A 24,740-nucleotide genomic window follows, 5' to 3' on the forward strand; every position below is an offset into this window, starting at 1 on the left:
ATTTCCTCTAAGATCAGGAACAAGATAAGGTTGCCCACTCTCACCACTGTTATTCAACCTAGCTTTGGAAGTCCACGCTATGGCAATCAGGGAAGAAAAGGAAATAAAAGGAATACAAATTGGAAAAGAAGAAGTAAAACTGTCACTGTTTGCAGATGACATGATACTATACATAGAGAATCCTAAAGATGCCACCAGAAAACTACTAGAGCTAATCAATGAATTTGGTAAAGTTGCAGGATACAAAATTAATGCACAGAAATCTCTTGCATTCCTATACACTAATGAAAAATCTGAAAGAGAAATTAAGGAAACACTCCCATTTACCACTGTAACAAAAAGAATAAAATACCTAGGAATAAACCTACCTAAGGAGACAAAAGACCTGTATGCAGAAAACTATAAGACACTGATGAAAGAAATTAAAGATGATACAAACAAATGGAGAGATATACCATGTTCTTGGATTGGAAGAATCAACATTGTGAAATGACTATACTACCCAAAACAATCTACAGATTCAATGCAATCCCTATCAAATTACCAATGGCATTTTTTACGGAACTAGAACAAAAAATCTTAAAATTTGTATGGAGTCACAAAAGACCCTGAATAGCCAAAGCGGTCTTGAGGGGAAAAAAACGGAGCTGGAAAAATCAGACTCCCTGACTTCAGACTATACCACAAAGCTACAGTAATCAAGACAATATGGTACTGGCACAAAAACAGAAATATAGATCAATGGAACAGGACAGAAAGCCCAGAGATAAACCCACGCACCTATGGTCAACTAATTTATGACAAAGGAGGCAAGGATATACAATGGAGAAAAGACAGTCTCTTCAACAAATGGTGCTGGGAAAACTGAACAGCTACGTGTGAAAGAATGAAATTAGAACACTCCCTAACACCATACACAAAAATAAACTCAAAATGGATTCGAAACCTAAATGGAAGACCGGACACTATACAACTTTTAGAGGAGAACATAGGAAGAACACTCTTTGACATAAATCACAGCAAGATCTTTTATGATCCACCTCCTAGAGTAATGGAAATAAAAACAAAAATAAACAAATGGGACCTAACGAAATTAGAGGTTTTTGCACAGCAAAGGAAACTACAAACAAGACGAAAAGACAGCCCTCAGAGTGGGAGAAAATATTTGCAAATGAATCAACGGACAAAGGATTGATCTCCAAAATATATAAACAGCTCATGCAGCTCAATATTAAAAAAACAAACAACCCAATCCAAAAATGGGCAGAAGACCTAAATAAACATTTCTCCAAAGAAGACATACAGATGACCATGAGGCACATGAAAAGATGTTCAACATCACTAATTATTAGAGAAATGCAAATCAAAACTACAATGAGGTATCACCTCGCACCAGTTAGAATGGGCATCATCAGAAAATCTACAAACAACAAATGCTGGAGAGGATGTGGAGAAAAGGGAACCCTCTTGCACTGTTGATGGGAATGTAAATTGATACAGCCACTATGGAGAACAGTATGGAGGTTCCTTAAAAAGCTAAAAATAGAATTACCATATGACCCAGCAATCCCACTACTGGGCATGTACCCAGAGAAAACCATAATTCAAAAAGACACATGCACCCCAATGTTCATTGCAGCACTATTTACAATAGCCAGGACATGGAAGCAACCTAACTGCCCATTGACAGATGAATGGATAAAGAAAATGTGGTACATATATACAATGCAATATTACTCAGTGGTAAAAAGGAATGAAATTGGGTCATTTGTAGAGGTGTGGATGGATCTAGAGACTGTCTTACAGAGTGAAGTAAGTCAGAAAGAGAAAAACAAATATTGTATATTAACGCATACATGTGGAACCTAGAAAAATGGTACAGATTAACCTGTTTGCAGGGCAGAAATTGAGACACAGATGCAGAGAACAAACGTATGGACACCAAGGGGGGAATGTGGCGGGGGGCTGGTGGTGTTGTGATGAATTGGGAAATTGGGATTGACATATATACACTAATATGTATAAAATGGGTAACTAATAAGAACCTGCTGTATAAAAAAATAAATAAAATAAAATTCAAAAAAAAATCTAATTACATATTTATATATGTGTGTCTCTCTGTGTGTATATATTGGGTTGGCCAAAAAGTTTGTTTGTGTTTTTCCATAAGATGGTACAAAAAATCAGAATGAAATTTTTGGCCAACCCAATATGTGCGTGTGTGTGTGTGTCTGTGTGTGTGTGTATACACACAATATATGTGTGTATATATGTGTAAAAAATATATGTGTAAATATATGTAAAATATATATGTGTAAAACCTGACACCAGTAAGGCTGCCCTCCAAGATATTCTACAGAATGCTACCACCTGCTTTATCCTTTAGTTTGCAAATGACTCTACCGGGTTACATCTTCCAGACACCACTCCTAGTCTGTAGGTTAAGTGTTCTTGTCAACTCTTTTGCTACACAGAAGCAGTGTCCACAGATTTGGGTTGGATGAGACACTTCCCAATGAAATCTGGGTGGATAATGAACTTCCCCCACTGGAATCCATTTCTGACACTAACTACCCAGAGTTAGTGCAGACCCCACAGGTCAAGGTCTTAGTCACACAAGTCTGCCCCCCCACTTCACATGCCAATCACAAGTAGTGGGTTCCCACGTTACCCATACTTTTGTTCAACTTGGCTACAAGTCAGGGTTTCCCGTGCCTCCCTCCTTGGGTTCAATATTCTGCTATAATGTTTCATTGAACCCAGGGAAACACTTACTATTTACAGTTTATTATAAGGATATTACAAAGGATACAAATGAACAGCTAGATGAAGAGGACAAAGTCCAGGACACACAGGACAATGTCCAGAAGTCCTGAAGTCCCGATCCTGGTCCAAGCACAGGAGTTTCTGTTCCCATGGAATTAGGGTGCACCACGCCTCCAGCCTGTGGATGTGTTCACCAACCTGAAAGCCCATCAAATCTCGTTGTTCAAGAGTTTTTATAGATCTGAATCTCTGGCCCCTCCCACACAGACACACATACTCCTCTTATCGGAGGTCAGTGGATGGAACTGAAAGTGTCAGCCTTCTAATCACCTGGGCTTCTTGGTGACCAGCCCCTCCCTATGTCACCTCATTAGCAAAAGCTCAGGGGTGATCTAACGGGAATCCTTATGAATAACAAAAGACACTCTTCCCACTCAGGAAATTCCAAGGGTTTTAGGAGCTCTGTGCCAGGAGCCCCGGACAAAGACCAAATATATTTATTATACCACATTTATTATTTAGCATAAGCTAAATACTTTTTACATACAGATTATTGGCCCTAATAGATTTCCCTCTTCTAATATTATAGATTTTCCTTCAGATCAATATACCCACGGGGTAGTCACGATACTTCCCGCAAAGCAGTCACCATGCCCTGGGCTGCAGGATCTCACGGGATTTCCTACTCCATCCCCATCCAGCAGCCTCTGATCCTTCCACTTTTCTCCATCTTCCCAGGGTGAAAATGAGATCCTGGATCCCTTTTTATCAGTTTTCTTTTTTAGCTAAAATTCATCGAGCAAGAGCTTACACTTCTAACGGTTTAATCTTCAATGACAACCCGCAAATTAGATGTTATTATTAAGCTCCATTTTCAAGTTGGTAAAACCAAGGCACAGGGGGATCAAGTAACTTGTCCAAGGTCGCACAGTGGTAATCAGTGGAGCCAGGAGTCAAAGCCAGTCGGCCTGCTCCGTCATCAATATCAGTATACTCACCCTCCACCCTCCCTGCCATCAGACCTGTAAACCCACCTCCACTTTTCAAAAGGCCCTCTTCCACCTTGCGAAACAAGATGCACATCTCACCCCTGACACAGTAACACTTAAGGGAACCAGCTCACGCTGTCTGAGCTCTGCTGGCTTCCTCTGACATCCTGATTGATCGCAGTCAGGAATTCCTCAGTGTAAGTGGGCTTGTCTTACACACGTTTGGAATGATGGAGACTTTCTATTTAGGGTTTCTCCAGTGCCGAACCCAGGGCTCTTAATCATTTCCATAGTATTTGGAGGTGAGGATGAGTTCTCAATCAGGTCTGGTGTGGAGTTTGGGCTGGAGATCGCCTGGCAGGACGCTGAGGAGGAGTGGGGCTATGGGTGCAGGTGTTCACACACTGGGAACGCACGTCGGGGCACCTGGCTATGTGGCATGCCTGACTTATAGGGTCACTGAATCAGAGTCCACAGAGACCTTGCAGGTAAGAGATCGCCCTTGCCACGAGCTCTGCTGGGAACCTCCCTGTTTACTAATTGCTGAACTGGAGGCCTTACTTGTAACTTAGCTGCACCCTTCTGTGACAAGCGGTCACCAAAAGCAGGTGTTTGCCAAGCAGCAGTGTCCATCCTGCAGTCCCCTCACACGGGACAGAGACCCCTAGGCATCACAACCAAAGCAGTCATTTTTTAATGTGTTCTTGGCTCTAACTGGGCATTGCACGACAGGGGCCCAGATTGGCATCCTTAACAGATGACTCAAGTGCTCTGTTCCAATCTGTTCCAAGTTCTGCAGTGACAGTCGATTTTTTTAAGCCTTGTCATCCTTCAGAGCCATTAAGTCAGCAGGCACTGTTGTCTGGCACTGAGACTCAGCTACGGCTTCACAAGGTTTAGCAGACGATCCATAAAAGGCATTTTTCTCCACTTTGCACCCACCTCCCTCCCACACCCACTGCTTCACACACACAAAAAAGAAAAAACAGTATTGCCACCCAAAAAATAAAGAAAGGAAAAGTATGCCTTCGATGCCCTGAATGTGGTACTGCACAAAGACTCTGCAAAGATATCCAAGTTCTTCTTAGGGTTTTAATTCAAAGGAGCAGTGGATGGTAATGTTTCAGCGTGTGCACGGTGGTGTTAAATTGCCTGGGTCCAAGTCCCAGCCCTTCCTCCTGTAAGCAACGTGATCTCAGGAAGTTAGTTGTCTCCTGAGAGCCTCACTTTCCTCATCTGTGACATTCATGGTATCAGCAGTACCTACTTCTGTACATTTTCAGTTAAATGAGTTGATGCCTGTAGAGTGGCTATTATTTGGAAAAAGCAGCGAGAGAGAGATTAACTGAATGTAAATCCTCAGCGGAAGTCCAAATTATCAAAAGGAAGAAAGTGGAGTCGAGGTTAAGGATCTGGAATAGAGTGAAGGGTGCAGCTTCTGACAGCTGGATTCCCTAAGGTTGCTGGGAAACCTTTGGTGTAATATCTTGCATGTTTGAAAAAATAAAAGTGAAAAGGGAATGGGTTTCCTGCCTACTTCACAGCAAGGCAAGAAGATCAAACTCTTTGCTGTGGAGTTGAGTGAGTTCTCTAGAGAAAGGTATTGCCTAAAAAAAGTTACTTTTTAATCTTTTTATAGGCAGTGAAGGTAAAAGACTTTCTTTGAAATTAATTACAGAGTCACAACTGGCCCTGTTTCCAAGTCCCTCTTTCGCCTTATAAAAATGGCAGTCAGATTTCCCAGCAGGGCAGGAGAAAGAAATGTTTCTTTAGCAGGGGACCGCGGGCCATTTCTCATTCAGCCTCCTTTGGGCAAAAATCCCAGGTACTCAGACCTCCATTTAGAAAGCCTCAATGGGGAAATAATAATAATATGTTCCTGTTCCTCCAAGAGTTTTGAGTGTCATGCAGATATTAACTAATTAATTCTCCTAAATCAGCAGAGAAAATTGCTTCCAAAGATTTCTGAGCACTCTTGAAATGTAAATGACGTCTCAACCCAGACTGTCCCTCCCATGCTCAGAGCGGTCCAACAGCAACCGGGCACCTGGAGGAAGAGCTCTCTACAGGCTCTGGCTGCTACTCACTCTCCTCTCATCTGATTGGCTCCCAGCTCTACCCACCATGCGGCCTTTGCACCTGCCATTCCCTCTGCCTGGAACTCTCTTCCCCTACCTTTGTGCCTGCTTCTCCTCACCCTGCAGGTTTCATCTCAGATGCTACCTTCTCAGAGAGGCCTTCCTGACCACTCGAGCACACTTGCCCCATCTCTATTTTATTTTCCATTAAATTCTCTTATGTGTTTACTTGTTTATTTGTTTACCCCAGCTAGAATGCGAGCTCCAGGAGGACTTACGTTCCCCGCTGTGTTGCCAGTATCTTTCACCACGCATCACAAAATAGGCACTCAGTAATTTCTGGTGAACAAATAAATGAAGGTAAGAGCAATCTGATTCATTTACCCGTGCCCAAATTTAGAGTAATAATATGACATTTTATGAATAGAAGATCCATCTCTAAGAGGCTTAAAACTCTTAAAGACATCATCCCAGTGCTGGTCCTGCCCCTAAGCCTTCTTCCTTTGGCTTGACTAGACTCAGAATGTCCTCAGGATGTCAAATCCCTACCCTCTATCCCCCCGCCCCCCACACACAGTGGAATATTAGTCATAAAAAAGAACGAAATTCTGCCATTTGCAGCAACATGGATGGACCTTGAGAGTATTATGCTTAGTGGTATCAGTCAGACAGAGAAAGATAAATGCTGTATGATATCCCTTACATGTGGAATCTAAAACAGAATATAAATGAATGTATATGCAAAACAGAAAGAGACTCACAGATACAGAAAACACACTAGTGGTTACCAAAGGGAAGAAGGAGGAGGGCAGGGGCAAATGAGGGGCATGAGATTAAGAGATACAAACTACTGGGCTTCCCTGGTGGCGCAGTGGTTGAGAGTCCACCTGCCAATGCAGGGGACGTGGGTTCGTGCCCTGGTCCGGGAAGATCCCACATGCCACAGAGCGGCTGGGCCCGTGAGCCATGGCCGCTGAGCCTGCGCATCCGGAGCCTGTGCTCCGCAACGGGAGAGGCCACAACAGTGAGAGGCCTGTGTACCTCAAAAAAATAATAATAATAATAAATAAATAAATCAGGTAGGGAATTCCCTGGTGGTCCAGTGGTTAGGACTCGGCACTTTCACTGCCATGGGCCTGGGTTCAATCCCTGGTAGGGGAACTAAGATCCCACAAACCATGCTGTGTAGAAGGAAACACACACACACACATACACACCACACACACACACACATGCACACACAAACACACACACACAAGATAAATCAGGTAATTCATCATATTAACAAACTAAAAAAGAAAAAAATATATGATCATCTCAATAGATGAAAAGAAAAAGCTCATTTATAAAAACCCAACAACATTCGTTTCCAATAAAAACTCTTAGCAGTGTAGGACTAGAAGGGAACTTCTTCAATCTGCTAAAGAGCCTATACAAATAAACTACAGCAAACTTCATGATGAAAGAATGAATGCTTTTCCCCTAGGATAAGAAACAAGACAAGAATGCCCTATCCAGATAGAAACAAAAGAAGTAAAACTGTCTTTATTTGCAGATGACATTATCTTCTATGCTGAAGAGCTGATGGAATCAACAAAAAAGCTACTAGAACCAATAAACTAGTTCAGCAAAGTTGCAGGATACAATTTTTTTTTGTTTGTTTGTTGTTGTTGTTGTTGTTTTTGTGGTACGCGGGCCTCTCACTGTTGTGGCCTCTCCCATTGCAGAGCACAGGCTCCGGACGCGCAGGCTCAGCGGCCCAGCCGCTCCACAGCATGTGGGATCTTCCCGGACCGGGACACGAACCCATGTCCCCTGCATTGGCAGGCGGATTCTCAACCACTGCGCCACCAGGGAAGCCCCAGGATACAATTTTTATACACAAAAATCAACTAGATGTCTATATAATAGCAGTGAACAATCAGAAATTTAAATTAATGAAACAATACCATTCACAATAACATCAAAAATATGAAATACTTAGAGATAAACCTGACAAAAGATGTGAAAGACTTACAGGCTAAAAATAAAACATTGCTAAAAGAAGTCTTAAAGAGGCCTAAATAAAGGGAGAGATATACTATGTTCATGGGTTCATGAAGATTCAATATTATTAAGATGATGTAAATTCTCCCAACTTAATCTGTAGATCCCACGAAATCCAGATAGAAATCCCCAGCAGGCTTTTTTGTGGAAATTGAAAAACTGATTCTAAAATGTATATGGAAATACAAAGGACCAAAAATAGCCAAAATATCTTTGAAAGAAAAAGAACAAAGTAAACTACTAATACTCTCTGATTTCAACACTTAATGTAAAGCTATAGTAACAGGACAGTGTGGATTGGCATAAAGATAGACAAATAGATCAATGAAACAGAATAGATAGTCCATAAACAGACCCACATATGTACAGATAACTGATTTTTAAGAAAGGCACAAAGGCAATTCAGTAGAGAAAAGATAATCCCTTCAATAAATGGTACTGGAACAATTAGACAGCCATCTGCAAAAAGAAAAATGAACTTCTATCCATACCTCACATCATATATAAAAATTAACTCAAAATGTATCATAGATCTAAATATGAAGCTTAAAACTATAAAACATTTAGAACACAGGAGAAAACCTTTGTAACCTTGATCTAGACAAAGATTTTTTAGATTCCTCATCAAAAGCGTGATCCATAAAACAACAGACTGATAAGCTGGATTTTATCAAATGAGAAACTTTTGCTCTTTAAAGATATTGTTAAGAGAATGAAAAACAAGGTGCAGAGTGAGAGAATCATATAACTGATAAATCATATAGTTGATAAAGGACTTGTATCCTGAACATATTAAGAACTCTCAAAACTCAATAATATGAAAACAAAGAAGCCAATAAAAATGGTCAAAATATTTCATAGAACAGACCCACACCAAAGCAGGCATACAATTGGCAAATAAGCACATGAAAAAAGATTTAGTCATTAGTCTTTAGAGAAAGGTGAATTAAAATCACACCACTACAATACCTATTAGAATGGTTAAAACTTAAAAGATTGGCTATGCCAAGTGTTGATGAGGATGTGGTGAAAATAGAACTCTCATACACTGCTGGTGAGAATGTAAAATTGCACAATCACTTTGCAAAACAGTTTGTTCGTTTCTTAAAAAGTTTAAAATGTACCTGGGCTTCCCTGGTGGTGCAGTGGTTGAGAGTCCGCCTGCCGATGCAGGGGATACGGGTTCGTGCCCCAGTCTGGGAAGATCCCACATGCCGCGGAGCGGCCGGGCCCGTGAGCCATGGCCACTGAGCCTGCGTGTCCGGAACCTGTGTTCTGCAACGGGAGAGGCCACAGCAGTGAGAGGCCCGTGTACCAAAAAAAAAAAAAAAAAATGTACCTACCATATGAACCTACCATTCTTCTCCTAGGGGCTTCCCCAAAACAAATAAAAGTATATATTCATACAAAAATATGTACATGAATATTCATAGCAACTTTATTTTTAATAGCTAAAAACTGTAAATAACCCAAATATCCATCAACAGGTGAATTAAACTAACTGTGGTATGTCCATACAATGGACTACTACTCAGCAATAAGAAAGAATAAAATATTGATACATGCTACAACATGGATAAATCTCAAAATTATTATGCTGAGTGAAAGAAACCAGACCCCCCCCAAAAGTGCTTACTGTATTATTCCATTTTTATAAAATTGTAGGAAATGCAAACTAATGTGCACTGACAGAAGAAAGATCAGTGGCTGTCTGGGAAGGTGGGTGGGAAGACCAACAAGGAGGCACAGGAAACTTCTGAGGGTGATGGACACGTCCATTATCTCAATTGTGATGATTTCACTGGTGTAATCCCAGGTCAAAATTTATCAAATTACACACTTTAAGTATGTGCAGTTTGTTGTATGTCAATTATACCTCAAAAGGTTAAGTATAATAAAAATGTTTAACTGGATGGATAGATGGGTGGGTGAATGAGTGGGTGGATGGGTAGATGGGGTCATCTTTTCTTCTTGAAGCCTAAGAAACAGGACATTTCCCCACTGAATTTTTTCAACATGTTTTTCCTATCCCATTAGGGGCTTTATCTGTCTCCCTGTTCATACCACATTGCCTGTCCTAACTCCTGCCGCCTCTAAGGACCAAACCCTTGATCACTAATCACATTGTCATTAGTCTCCCCTCTGGGACTGTACAAGCTTTATTAGTTCAGAGCTTTTATTTCCTTATCTCACCACAATCCCAGGACTGGCCTTAGCACACAAAAAAGGCACTCAAAGATCTTCTGGTTAATTGATTTACTGATTAATTAATTGGAAACACTATAAATTCTATAAGGTGTTAATTGTTTTCCAAATTCAATGAGATTTGGGAAATTGGGTTTTTACCAGACTGCTTACCTTCAAAAAAAAAAAAAAAAGTATGGGATCTTTGACTTCCAAATTTTCCATAATTGCCACATAATGCTTTGATAATCAGAAAACTGACTCTAAAAATAACTAAATGAGTACACATACCACTTAAATTTTAAAAGCAACAGGCCCATCAGATTCATTGGCAACTCTAGCCAAATCAGACTGGTCCTTTCACTGTCTGTGTTATGCTGGATTTGGCCTCCCAACCTCCTCTCCTCTTTAAACTTAAAGTGGTTCTGGAAGATTCCAGGAGAAACCACAGCATGAACTGAAATAATGGATTCATGGAACAGGGTGATCAGGAAAGGAGCCAGGGCGTCTGCTTAGACAAAAGCCCTGATCTAGCAAATTTCTCCGAAAGAAGTATTTACAGCTTTGGAAAGCTTTGAGGAACACTGAACACTCAGGTTGGTGGAATCCTGGCTCTAAGAGGTAGAGGGAACAAAGCGTTCCCTCCTGGCTTAGATTCAAGAGAGCCAGGCACTGGGTTTCTGAGTCCTTCCTGACCTCAGAGGAGACATCTGGCCTCTTTGTGCCTCTGTTTCTTCCTTTGTTTAGTGAAATTTATTTTGCCCTACTTGACTCACAGAGCACACAATAATAACAGCCACCATATACTTAGAACTTAATGTGTTTGAGGCACTGGACTAAGCATCATTTCATTTTCATAAACAGCACTGTTTTCATGCCCATTCTACAGATGATGTAACTGAAGTACATGGAGTTTAAGTAATTTACCCAAGGTTCATACTGCCAGGTAAGTGGTGGATCAGGGATTTGAACTTGGGGCTACCTGGCTCAAGAGCCCTAGGTCTCAACCTCTGAACTGATGTGGGACTCAGATTAAATGTGATAAAGCACACACAGGAGATTGGAGGGAGCACTTACTGAGCCTCTATTATGAGCCAAGCACTTTACAGAAATCACAAATATGAATTGCTCTCAAGTTGAAAGGTGAAAGTAATATTATGTTTCTTTGTCTAGACCCAATATAGTCCCATTCAAATCCCACCCCACCCCCCAAGAATACAGGGTTATCAAGAAGTTGAGTTCACAGCCACCCCTTAGGCCCTCCCCTCCATCACTTTTCCAGCCCCTCTTCTTTCTGGGGACCTGGAAAGCCCCAAGGCACAGCAGTGGCTGGCCTCCCACTGAGCACCCAGTGGTTCCATCTGCACTGCTTCCTGGAAGAGGGGGGGCACTGGCCACCACCCACCACTTCCCACCCCACCCCTTGGAGCCTGGCCTCAGGGTATCCTCCCCACGACTCCCAGGCCCTGCCATAGTGCCAGCTCTTCAGAGACAACCTCCAGGCACTGCTTTTGAGCAAAGCTCTGAAGACCCACATTTCCTTCCCAGATAACTGAGATCTGACAGCCTAAGGAGCAGTACAGCAATACTTCGGAGGTATCATGGGTTCGGGCCAGACTGCCACAATAAAGCAGATATCTCAATAAAGCGAGTCACACAATGTTTTTGGTTTCCCAGTGCATATAAGAGTTATGTTGACACTATACTGAAGTCTATTAAGTGTGCAATAGCATTAGTCTAAAGAAACAATGTACATACCTAAAGTTAAAATGCTTTATTGGCTCTAGACACCCAGCTTTGGGAAATTTTCACGTCGATGACCATTTTTAAATTAAATAAAACTATTTTACCGGTATGGCCTAAAAAAATGCTTTATTTCTAAAAATGCTAACCATCATCTGAGCCTTCTGCAATTTGATTGTAAACTGATCACAGATTACCATGACAAACATAATAATAATGAAAAAGTTTCAAATTTTGAGGGAATTACCAAAATGTGACACAGAGACACAAAGTGAGCAAATGTGTTGGGAAAATGGTGTCAATAGACCTGCTCGACACAGGGTCGCCACAAACCTTCAATCTGCAAAAAATACACTATCTGCAAAGTGCAATAAGCAAAGCACAATAAAATGAGGTCTGCCTGTATAAACTTAAACTTTAAAGACACAAAGACCCACTTATCCTCCAGGGCAAGAGAAGAAAAAAAATCCCAACCTTTTCTGATGAACCCCCAGGTGAGAAAAGAAGACACAATTCATTCTTGGACAGGCTATTAAATTCTTAATGAATTGCCCTGCTGCACCTACATCATCTCATTTAATCCTCACACCAGCTCCAGGGAGGTTTTTCTTTGGACGTCTGAGTAGGGGCGCACCACTTTGCTACACTCCATCCAAGAGGGCTCCTCCTCAGGGTGGGAATCAGTGTGGGAAGGTCATCAGCTACGGGCAGCTACAGCTTTAAGAGGAAAATACATACAAGAGAGAAGGAAGGGGAGTCTTTCCCCTGCATCATCCAGATCTACCTAAACTCCCCAGGTTATCAGGGGTGGTGAGAGGCCTCATATATTAGGTAGGAGCTATGGTCACTGTTAATATTTATTAAGCACTTAGTATATCCAGGTGAATGTGCTAAACCCCTTAAGCACACTATTCCATTCCTTCTCACAAGAACCAAGAAACAGAAGTCTTGTTATCCCACTTTTGCAAGTAAGAAAACTAAAGCTAACAGACATTGTGCGGTATTTTTTCCAAAAAAATCAGAGCCAGCAAGTGCTAGGGGTAAGATTTGAACCCAGGCAATCAGATTCCAGAGACTGTACTAGCTCTCATAGCACCTTTACAACTAAATCCACAAGTCAGCTGTTATTACCCTCTTTTTACAGCTAAGCAAGCAAAGAGTTGAAAAGGTGAAATAATATCCTCAAATTAGTAGGCAACAGAAGCTCACCCTTTACCAAGGTCAAGCTTGCTAGAATCTCTGCCCACACCAAAGGAAAGTACTTGAAAAGCTAAAGAAAACATGCAAACCTAAACCTCATTTTTCTCCAAAATTTGAGTTCATCCTCACCCCTAGGGTAGAGTTAGTAAGTCTTTCCTTAGGCTGTTGTATCACGGGATCTGGAAAGAAAGAAAGGCTTGCGGTTCCTCAGAGGGCTCCGCTCATACACCCTTTGATCTTTGCTAGAAAATTGTGTAAAAACCTATGATAAAGTAATAGCAAAGTTTTATGTGGTGCTTGCTATGTGCCAGGCCCTGTTCGAAGCAATTACAAACATATTAACTATCTAATCCTCCAAACAACATCATTAGGTCAATACTCGTGATGTGCTCTGAAACGTTTAATAACCAGCTCCCAGGGGGAACATTTGCCCACGTCCTCGGTATAAACATTCCCACTATGGCCAGTTTCAGGATACCAGCGTGATGTCGTGGACCTCAGCGTTGGGAAGAGATGCCCGGTAGCACGTCCTATCATTGCCACCAACCAAATGAGACCCACAGAAAGAGCCTCAAGGGCATACATAACAGTAAAATGGGGTCAAATGATCAGGAATTGATGAGTTTTAAGGACTTATTACTTTGGTTTTAATATGTTATTTAACTACAAGTTTATAAAATTTAATTTTTAATAGTGGCTGTTTTTAACAACCAGCTCACAACATTCCTGATAATGAAACAGTTGGCTTTCATGAGATTGCTCTGGCTTCAGCATGTATCTGGTCAGTATCATTACTGCTATTTGGGGGGAAGAGGCACAGAAAGGCTGGGTAATTTACAGAAGAGCGCACAGCTTGGAAATGCCAAAGCCAGAATTCAAACCCGGGCAGTCTGCCTTCAGTATCTGGGCCCCTCACCTTCTCACCTACTGCTTCTCTTGCAAAACTGGGTGTCTTTCTGTCCAGACCATCAGCCCATAGGCTTTCTTTTCTGCTTCTCAGTACAAACGTCCACTGCATTTAGCCGGCGACTCACAGAAGGGTTCTGGGTTGACGTGCGGCTTCTTCCCAGCACCTCGGAAAAGAGCTAAGGCCTCCCTCTGCCTCCGCGGCGAAGGGTCTCGGGCGCGGCGATTGGCTGCGCAGGACCACACCTGGCTGTGCTCGGCGTCCCGCCAGGTGAGGCCCTGCCCTCGAAGCCCGACCGCGCCTGCGTCCAACCGCCTATCCATTAAGGAAAGGAGGGTCCCTTAATGTAGCGCAAATTATAGCTGGAACACAAGCAAATTGCCGGCTTTTACAAGCGCATAAACTGAGCGGAACCTCTGAGACGGATCCGCATAACCCTAGACGGCATCCATAATTCATAGCTGCAGTAGAAGTGCTTCCCAATCGGAGGGCCGGAGCCGATCTATTATTGATGGGCCCCTTAGAAGGCCGCGACAGAGCTTTTCTGCTGCTCCAGCCATCTTAACGGCGTGGTCAATTCCTCAGGCGGCGGCAGCACGTTTATTCATCAGAATCAACTCCCAAATAGTTTCCTAGCAGGACCCCGGGGGGCGGGGGTGGGGGGTTTATTTGAGGAATCGAAGTGAGTGTTTCTAGAACAGTACCACCATTCCGACCCCCGCGACGCTGATCAATACACACAGAACCAACGAGCAGCAGGCAAGCTTTCGTTTTCACTCAGAAATGCTGCTGCCTTTGGAAATCACGGGGAGCAACACTAAGAAGCAATATTCCTTCCTCCCCGCGGAGGGAATGGATGGCTATGGGCTTCTTGCCGTCTATAGGGAGGTCCCTAGATTGTCAGAGCATAGATATCTGGGTGATTTTTCCGTCACTCAGGCTATGAAGTGCCCATTATATTCTAGCCTCTTTGCAAAAGGCCTTGTAACAACTCCATGAGATAGGTGTTTATCCCTCCCTCCCATTTTATTATAGACGGGGAAATTGAGGTTAAATTACTCGCCCAAGGTAAAGCAGCTAGTAAGTGGCAGTGCCAGGATTTGAGTCCAGAAAATCTGATGCCAAAATCCGTGGGTTTAACCACTACTCCATGCTGCCACCTAGAGGAAGAGGGAAGAGAACCCACAAGCTGTTGCCTGTGGGTCACAAATCCCTAGTGAAACGTGGACAGTTAGCTACACTAACACTACAATAGGCTGACAGAAACCAAACAACCAGTTGAGTAAGTAAATGCTGGGGTTTTTTATGTTCCTGCTATTTCATGATGTGATTTATTGTTTTATTGAATGCCTGACTAATTTTTAAATGGCTAAATGAATTAATGGCTATAAATAAATAGATGGTTTAAAAAGACTAAATCTTTTAAGTGAGGATTGGGGAGGGGCTATGGAGGGGTACCCAGAATATAAAAGGTTGAGATCCACTGGACAAAGATAAAACCATCAGGGTTTAGAGTTGAAAGGAAATATTCATCGAAGACTCAGATCCGTTAAACACCTGCCCAGGTACCAGGCTCTGTGTCTGGCTCTGGGGACACAAGAATCAATAAGATGTGTATTCTAATGTCCCCAACAGATTAGTCAGATAGAGAGACAAGTAAATACCTGTAACATGTGGCAGAATAACACAGGGCTGGATATAAACAAGTCTCCCCACAACCGTGTCTTCTCCTTCCCTCCCCAGGGTAGGCTGAGCGTGGTGGAGGAAATCACACCACAGTGTGGACTGCTGAGACTCTATGTGCAAACCCCCAACCTCTGCATGGCTCTCACCCTGCTAGGCTATCCTTTTAATTGTCCCTGATCAGCTCCCTCTTCCACATCTTCAAGGCCAGTTCCTAAAAACCCATGTCTTCCTTCTAGAAAATTGTGGCCAGCAGTAGGAAGAGCTTAAACCGTCTACCACTCCACCAGCAAACTTCTCTACATCTGTATCTCCCAACCTTTATATGTCATCTCCATCCCTCTCCAAGATGGGCAAAACCACAGAGACAGTCCAGTTGGCGTAAGGTCCATGATGGGCCCAAGGCCACGGAGCTGCCCCTGGATAGAAACCAAGATGGCGTGCAGAGCTGAGAGTGGAAAGGGGAGAATGTGGAGCCAATAGGAAGCTTTGCATAACTAAAGGAGCTGATTTGCAAGGTCCAAATCAGTTGCCCAGATGACAAGGCCTCCCAGCATGTGGAACCAGGGGGAAAAACCAAAGACAGGGGGGCAGGATGGTGGGTCAAACAGGCTAGTGACTGATTAGAATACTTCAATGCCCCTATCTCCCATGACCTATAGGAGAAAGCCCCAAATGGGAAAGGATGTTATGAAGGTGGGGACATAGAACATGTTGGAAGTATCCCAAGACCCCCCAATATATATCCCTATATATTTCCCCACTGCTTTTTAACTGCCAGATAAATTATAAATAGCAGTGACTGCAGATGGTGAGAGGCAGCGAGAGTGAGGTGCTGCCGCGTTGATTGTGTCTGGCCCGGCCTGCACAGGAGGCCAGCACCCCGTCATTCCCCAACAAATCAGTAGGTCATTTTTCACTGAACTGAAGCTCAATACTCCCATCGTTTTCTCTCCTAACCAGCCCCGAGATTGCTCTGTGCTCTTTATTACCTTTCAATGACTTAAGCCCCTGAACTGAATAACTTCATCAAGGTGTCAACCTAAACAGATTTTCCCCATAATGGCCTAACTCTCACAGGTTCTTAATGAAAAATATTGATTCCCAAGGATTAGTTGCAGATTTATGTTTTGGGATGTTGATCTCTCTATCACCTGGCACCTTATCAGTAGATGAAAGGACCTAGTTTCCCTTCGTGGTTTTAAAAAAGCAATCACTGGCTATGTCAAGGGGCAGCTTAGGTCCAGAAAAACAAATACAATTCTGTGTCTGGATCCCATGGAATACTTAACAGAGAGTGAAGGGAGCGGGAGAGGATGACGCCGACTCACCTGTCTGTTTTTCCTCATTTAGCATCTTCACTGGTTGGGTTCTGGGGAGACCAGGCACACAGAAGCTGGGAGCAAATGTGACAAGCAGCCCTCCTGGTCTGACCGATCTCTCGGGACACAGTCTGGAGGAAAGCATGCTGTGTACACCCTGTCTGGGTCTGGAGACGCCAACTGGAAGGAGTTCAGCAGCCGCTGGTGCGGACTGAAGTGGCATTCAATCAGCACCAACCAGCCTCTGTTGGCTCTGCCAACTCACTCTGTTAAATACGGTTCTGGAGGGATGAAGTTGAGACTCTAGCACCTAAAACCTCAATAGGCTGCAGAGCAGAATCTCTGCCATCACCCAGAGGTGGCTGGGATGGAATGAGATTCATTCTTTATCTGTCTGATAACTATTCACTGAGGATCTGCTGTGTTCCAGGCGTGCGAGGCACTGGGGACACTGGTCAGCAAGGTCAGATATGGGGTCCTTCTCTCGTGGAAAAGGCAGACCCCACCAAAAAAAACCTCACGCGAATAAGTGTAGAACTGCAGCTGTGACAGGCAAGGTGCCACGGGGCGGTGGGGACAGGGCTGCAGGAGCCGGTTAATAAGGGGATCTCTAGTGAGAGAGGTCAAGGGAGATTCTCCGAGGAAGTGATGGTCAAGGTAACACCAGAAGAATGGGGAGCGTTTTGGAAAAGTAGGGAGCACTTGGGCAGAGAAGTAGTGTCTGCAAAACCCGTGTTTTGGAGGGAGCACAGCTCCCCCTGTGTGGCCACAGTGCAGAGAGAGATGGGGGGCCGGGCTCCAGAGGGCTCCAGAGAGGCAGGCAGAGGCCCGACTGTGGATTTGGGTATTATCCTAAGAACGACAGGAAGCCATTACAGGATTTTAAGCAGGAGGGTGACCTGATCGGATCTTCACTTTACAAAGATCGCTTTGGCTGCTCTGTGATGAACAGATGGAAACAGCTTTGGAGCAAAAACAGGAAGAAGGTGAAGGCTTAGGAGGGTGGTCCAGGCAAGAGATGAAGCAATGATGCTGCTGGAGATGGAGACAGTGGACAGAATGGAGGAGAAATCAACAGGCATGATGCTGAATTGAATGTGGGGCAGGGGTAGGCTGAGGAGAAGGGGAGACAAGGATGATTCCCACACTTCCTGACTGAGCCGCTGCTTTTCTGAAGTGATGGCCTCTCACTGGGAGCACCACAGGGTTCCCTCACCACTGGGAAGCACCGCAGGGCAGCATGCTCATGACCTTTCCGGCTCCTAGAGCAGGGCTGGCAAAGTCTTCTGTAAAGAGCTAGATAGAAAATATGTGTGGCTTTGAAAGCAAACCTGTCTCTGTTACTCAACTCTGCTGTTGTAAAGCAAAGGCAGCCACAGACAATATGTAACAAATGGGTGTGGCTATGTCCCAATACAAAAACAAATGACCAATAGGATTGGCCCTTCAGGCTGTAGTTTGCTGACCCCTGCCCAAGAGAACCTAGAGGAATGTGAAAACTAGACTGACCTCCTGGATTGCCCAGTCCCAGTGAGCTGGAGTGTTCCGTTGAAACGAGATGTTCGGGTCGGGGGAGCCTGCCAGAGCTGAAGCTGGGCTGATAAAATAGACCTCCAGCTTCCCCAGGCCTCCTCAGGGCCCCGAACACCTTCCAGAAAGGAGACCTGGACAAGACCTTCCTATACATATTCATCTGTATTTCTAGCAGAATTTTTTAAAAAACACCAAAAGGGTACACAAGAAACTAGTAGGTGCTTATCTATAGGCCTGGGAGTGGGGATGAGACTTTCACGTGTATACATTTTTATATCACTTTGGTTTTTGAACCACAGGAATATATTACTCAAGTATTAGCTACTTGAAAAAATTAGTAAATATATTACTTCATAAAGCACCCTCTGTTTCTCTATGGATAGAAATGTATCTAGTTGCCTTCCATCAGGATTTTTTTTTACTATTGAAAAGTACCGATATTTATCCTAAAATCACAACCTAAAATTAGGCATGGGACAGATTTTAAGCACAGCTCCACTGCACAGAGAACTGCAGATTTATCTGGTGAGAAGTTCACAGAAGTACCCTTTTCTGGTTTGGTTCTCAGGCCTGCTCTCAGTCTGCTTCCAACTTCTCCTCTGGTGTTTTCAACAACTCCCCATCTTCAGGTAACAGCACCCACTTTTACTTGGGGACCCTCCCCTTGTGCATTGGAGACCATCGGCTTGGACTGTCAATAGAGAGGTCCCGCCCCACCATGTTTTGGTCATGTGACCCAGGCTAAGCCAATCAGATTACTCCTCTCCAGAATGCAGCAGGAGGGGGTCCTGCAGACAAGGAAAAATAGTGAAGGTGCCTTGATCGGGTTTTCTGATAGTACCTGTTGTCTAACTCTTTGGGGCAATTCTTTCAAAGGTATGATTATTTGACCTCTGTTTCGATTTTAATTGATATTTTTTAGCCTAAGTTGGCCAGAATCCACTTTTGTGACTTGATACTGATGAAGGGATCCTGCTTAGAAATCTCCACTATCTCCCTGTGGCCTACAATACAAAGAGCAGACAGGACGTGTAAGTCCCAACAACCTGTAGGCCGGCACCCCCTCACTCCCACCCTTCGTCCCCACCAGGCACCCTCTGCTTCAGCACCGCTAGAATTTCTGCTCTTTCTCCAGATGCATCCGTATACACCTCTGTGCTGTGTCCCCACTATGTCACCTGAAAAAGTCCCTACTGATCATTTGGGGCAGCAGATCGTGGCGGATCAGGGCGCCAGTCCTGGTGAAGACAGGCTTGTTATCCAGCAGTTGCTTTTTGATAAACCCTGCTCTCCAAGTGTGAGATTAGCCAGGCTCTCTTCCCTTGAGAAACACACCAGAATCTACCACAACTCTGGGATCCCCTGAGCCCATTTCAAAGATCCAAAATGATAGAGTTGTGGCTATGACAGCACTGAATTAAAGCGTTTCTGCCAGCTGACCTCTATTCCTTCAAGGTCTTGATTTTCTCATCTGTAAAGTGAGGATATGAATTCTACCAACATTACAGGAAGGATTTATTCATATATTTAACAAATACTCTAGACTGGACACTGTTCTAAATGCTTTACATATATTAATTCATTTCATTCTCATAACAACACTATAAGGCAAGTACTATTATTATCCCCATTTTGCAGATGAAGAAACTGAGGCACAGAGAGGTTAAGTTAGTCTTCCAAGGTTGAAATGGTATGGGAATGAAATGAAAGCTTGCATGGGAGTTACTTAGCACAGGGCCCAGGAGATAATACATGTTTCGTAAAATGGTAGTTATTTGTTATGGACTGAATTGTGCCCCCCCCAACTCATATGTTGAAATCTTAGCCCCCAATGTGATTGTATCAATATTTGGAGATAGGGCCTTAAAGAGGTAACTAAGGTTAAATGAGGTCATAAAAGAGGGGTCCTAATCCAATATGACTGGTGTCCTTATAAGGAGAAAGAGAGACACCAGGGATGGGCACACTCAGAAAAAAAGGCCAGGTGAGGGCACAGCAGGGTGGCCATCTGCAATCCAAGGAGAGAGACCTCAGGAGAAACCAAACCTGTCAACAAGTTGATCTTGGACTTCTAGTCTCCAGAACTGTGAGAGGTATGTTTCTGTTGTTTAAGTCACCTCATCTGTGGTATTTTGTTACGGGACACCTAGTGGATGAATACACTATTGAAGAAGACCCCACCTTGTGGTGGAAATCACAGCTGCTTTTTCAGTGCTCATGTGACAACATCACCCCAGGATGTAATCTCCTTCAGGGAGTCCCTGTCCCACTAGGATAGAGTCAAACATCCTCTGCAAGATATATTGGGCCCTCCAAAATAACACTCCAAATTCACCTTCTGTCACCCCATCCACTCTCACCCTCTGTCCAGCCACAACAAACTTCACACTCCCCTAAACATGCCAGGCCTTTGTATATACTATTGCCAGCTCTTATGTCCTCCTCCTGCCATGCTTTCACCCATCCCACTTTGCTGGTGAGCTCCTCTGCATGCTGCAAGACCCAGCCTCGGTATTTCCTCTGAAGCTTTCATTGAACTGCCCAGGCAGGGTTGGATATTTCCTTCCCTGTGCCACTACCACACCTTGTACACAGTTCTGTTATATTACATTCTAATTGTTTGCCCTCATGTCTCTCTCATTAGAATTTCGAACTCCTTGAGGTCAGACTATGTGCCTAATTTACTTAGGGGTCTCTAGCATAGTGCCTGACATAGGGTAGATGTTCAGTGGATGTTTAATGATGCAATAAGTGAAAGAGTGCCTGAAATCCAGGTTAGTTTATTCTCCCTCCCATGAAAAACTATAAAGCCAATTTTTTTTTTTTTTTTTTGGCGGTACGCGGGCCTCTCACTGTTGTGACCTCTCCTGTTGCGGAGCACAGGCTCCGGACGTGCAGGCCCAGCAGCCATGGCTCACGGGCCCAGCCACTCCGCGGCATGTGGGATCTTCCCGGACTGGGGCACGAACCCACGTCTCCTGCATCGGCAGGCGGACTCTCAACCACTGCGCCACCAGGGAAGCCCTATAAAGCCAATCTTGATCCATCTCAAATAAGATTACTGCTGGGAAGGCTCTAAGAAATCTGCCAGACTAAAGAGAGTAGACATCTCTCTAAGGAATTCTACTCAAACTAATTCTCAAGCTCTTTCTTTTGGCTTCCTTGGGTGGTACATTCTCACCTAACTCTGGTTCCCTCAAGGCTGTCACTATGGCATATACAGCCTCTAAGAGAGCCCCCAGTGTTCCCCCCTCCCAGTAGTCATGACCTCCTTTAATCCCTTCCCTTTGAGTGTGGGCGGTATTTACTGATTCACTTCTTACGAACAGAATTGCATAAGTGATGCCATGTCGCTTCTGAGACTAAGTTATAGAAAGACTGAGGTTTCCATCTTGTGTACTCCCTCTTGCTCTCTCTTGGATCACTTGCCCTGAGGAAAGCCAGCTGCCATGTCACACAGCATTCTGTGGAAAAGCCCATGTGCCAAGGGCCTGGGGCTTGCCAACAGCCACATTAGTGAGTTTGGAAGCAGATCCACATTCCCTCCCAGTCTAGCCTTCAGATGAGACCAAAGCCCAAGTCAACAGTTTGACTTCAGGCTCATGAGAGACCTTGAGCCACAGGCACCTACCCAAGCTGCACATGGATTCCTGACCCACAGATGCTGTGAGATAGATGTTTGTTCTGTTAAGTTGATAATTGGGGGGATAATTTGTTGTACACTAATAGATAATGAATACAGCCACCAAATGGACCCTCCCACAAGGGCAAGTGCAAGTTAGACATCCTCTCTCTTGCTTTTCAGCCCTGGATTTGGATCCCTAGGCTTAGGGCTTGATAAGATATAGATTTTTTTTTTTTTTTTTGCGGTATGTGAGCCTCTCACTGTTGTGGCCTCTCCCGTTGCGGAGCACAGGCTCTGGACGCACAGGCTTAGCAGCTGTGCTCCACGGGCCCAGCCGCTCCACGGCATGTGGGATCTTCCCGGACTGGGACATGAACCCGCGTCCCCTGCATTGGCAGGCGGACTCTCAAGCACTGCGCCACCAGGGAAGCCCAAGACATAGATTTTTATAGACATCATTTTCTCCATCATCATTGCCATCTTCATCATCATCATCTCTAAGATCTATTGATGTGCTATGTCCTAGGTACTGCACTTAGTGATTGACATGCATCGTCTTCCTTAAATCCTCACAATGACCTTGTGAACTGAACTTATAAGGAAGGGTACTTTGGTTGCAAGAAACCAAAACTGACTGTAGGTAACTTAAGCCACAGGGAATTTCCTGGAAGGAAATGGGGACCAGACCCTCTAAGGTAGACTCTAGACTGTAACTAGGGCTGGAAGTAGGCAGGGACAAAGGTACCTCCACAGTCTAGGAAAGAAGAAGCACAACTAAGATAGTATAGCCTGATGTTTAAAAGCATGAGCTCTGGAATCAGACTCACTGGGTTCAAATCACAGCCCTGCTGCTTACAAGTTTTGAGTTTGGGCAATTTACTTAGAGTCTGCATGCTTCAGTTTTCCTACCTGTAAAATGAGGATAATAATAGTATGTGTCTGATGGCTTTGTTGTATGTATTATATGAGTTTATATAATTAGTGTTTAGCACAGTGCTGGGCACTTAGTAAGTGCTACATGGGTGTTAGTTCTTATTATTGAGAGTCTTGTGGAGTGAGTCTGGGTAGGAAACCACCGTTATAACTAAATCTAACTCCACCCATTATCAGTCACTTTGTCTTGCTGCTCAGCATTCAAATCCTAGGTAGAAAGCATCAGAAGACCCCAGCTTGTTTCCTGTGCCCACTCTGTTACTGTCCCATGAATATGCATCAAACGAGAGAAAGGTTAGTCCTCAAAAGAAAACGAAGAGAGTCTAGAAATAAATCCACATATAGTCAAATGATTTTCCACAAGGGGCCAAAGTTATTCAATGAGGATAGGATAATTTTCCCATAAATGGTGCAAGAACAATTGGATATCCTCGTGTAAAACAATGAACTTAGACCCTTACCTCACACCACACACAAACATTAACTCAAAATGGATCATGAGCTAAAATTTCTAGAAGAAAACATAAGAGATAACTTTTGTGACCTTGGGTTAGCCAAACATTTCTTAGATAGGACATTAAAAGTACAATCCATAAAAAAAAATTAACAAATTAGACTTCGTCAACATTTTAAACTTTTGCTCTTTAAAAGACACCACTATGAAAAATGAAAAGGTAAGCCACAGACTGGAAGAAAATATTTGCAAAACACATATCTGATAAAGGACCTGTATCCAGAATAATGAATGCCTATAACTCAGTAGGAAGAAGACAAGCCAATTTTTTTTAACTGGCAAAAGATCTGAATAAACACTTCACAAAAAAAAGATATACTAATGGATAATCAGAGTATGAAAAGGTGCTCAACACCTTTAGCCATAACAGAGATGCAAATTTAAACCACAACATACCCTTTAGAATAGCGAAATAAAAAAGTCTGACAAATCAAGTGTTAGTAAGACTATAAAGCAACCGCAATCCACATGTTGATGGTGGGAATGTAAAATGGTACAACCACTTTGGAAAATGTTTTGGCAGATTCTTAAAAAGTTACTTACCGTACAACCCAGCAATTCCGCTCCTAGATATCTACTCAAGAGAAATGAAAAATATGTGTCCACACAAAGACATCCACACAATTGCTCACAGCAGTTCATAACAGCCCAAAACTAGACAATCCAAATTACTTATGAATAGGTAAACAAAATGTGCTATTTCCATACCAGCAATAAAAAGGAACAAACTATTGCTACATGCAACGACATAGATCTCAAAAAGAGTATGCTAAGTGAAAGAAGTCAGACACGTAGACTACATACTATATGATTCTATTTACATGAAATTGCTAGAATAGGCAAACCATAGAGATGGAAAACACGTCGTTGGTTGCTAGAGCTGGAGGTAGCAACTGGGATCGACTATAAATGGGAATGAGGAAACTTAGGGGAGTGATGGAGGTATTCTGAAACCAGCTGGTGAAGATAATTGTGCAGTTATATAACTTTGCTAAAAACTCATTGAACTGTACATTTTAAATGGGTGAATTTTAATGTATGTAAATCGTACCTCAATAAAGCCTTTAAAAAATTAGTGATAAACTCGGAAAAAAAGAAAGGAGATAAAACCAATGTGGGAAGAGAAGGACGTTTGGCTGGGAGGGAAAAACACACATGTATTATCCCATTAGGAAAATTAGGAACAGCAACTTCCCTGATGCCATACAGCTAGCAAG

Source organism: Tursiops truncatus, chromosome 15, assembly GCF_011762595.2.
Source record: "Tursiops truncatus isolate mTurTru1 chromosome 15, mTurTru1.mat.Y, whole genome shotgun sequence".
NCBI classification, from domain to species: Eukaryota; Metazoa; Chordata; class Mammalia; order Artiodactyla; family Delphinidae; genus Tursiops; species Tursiops truncatus.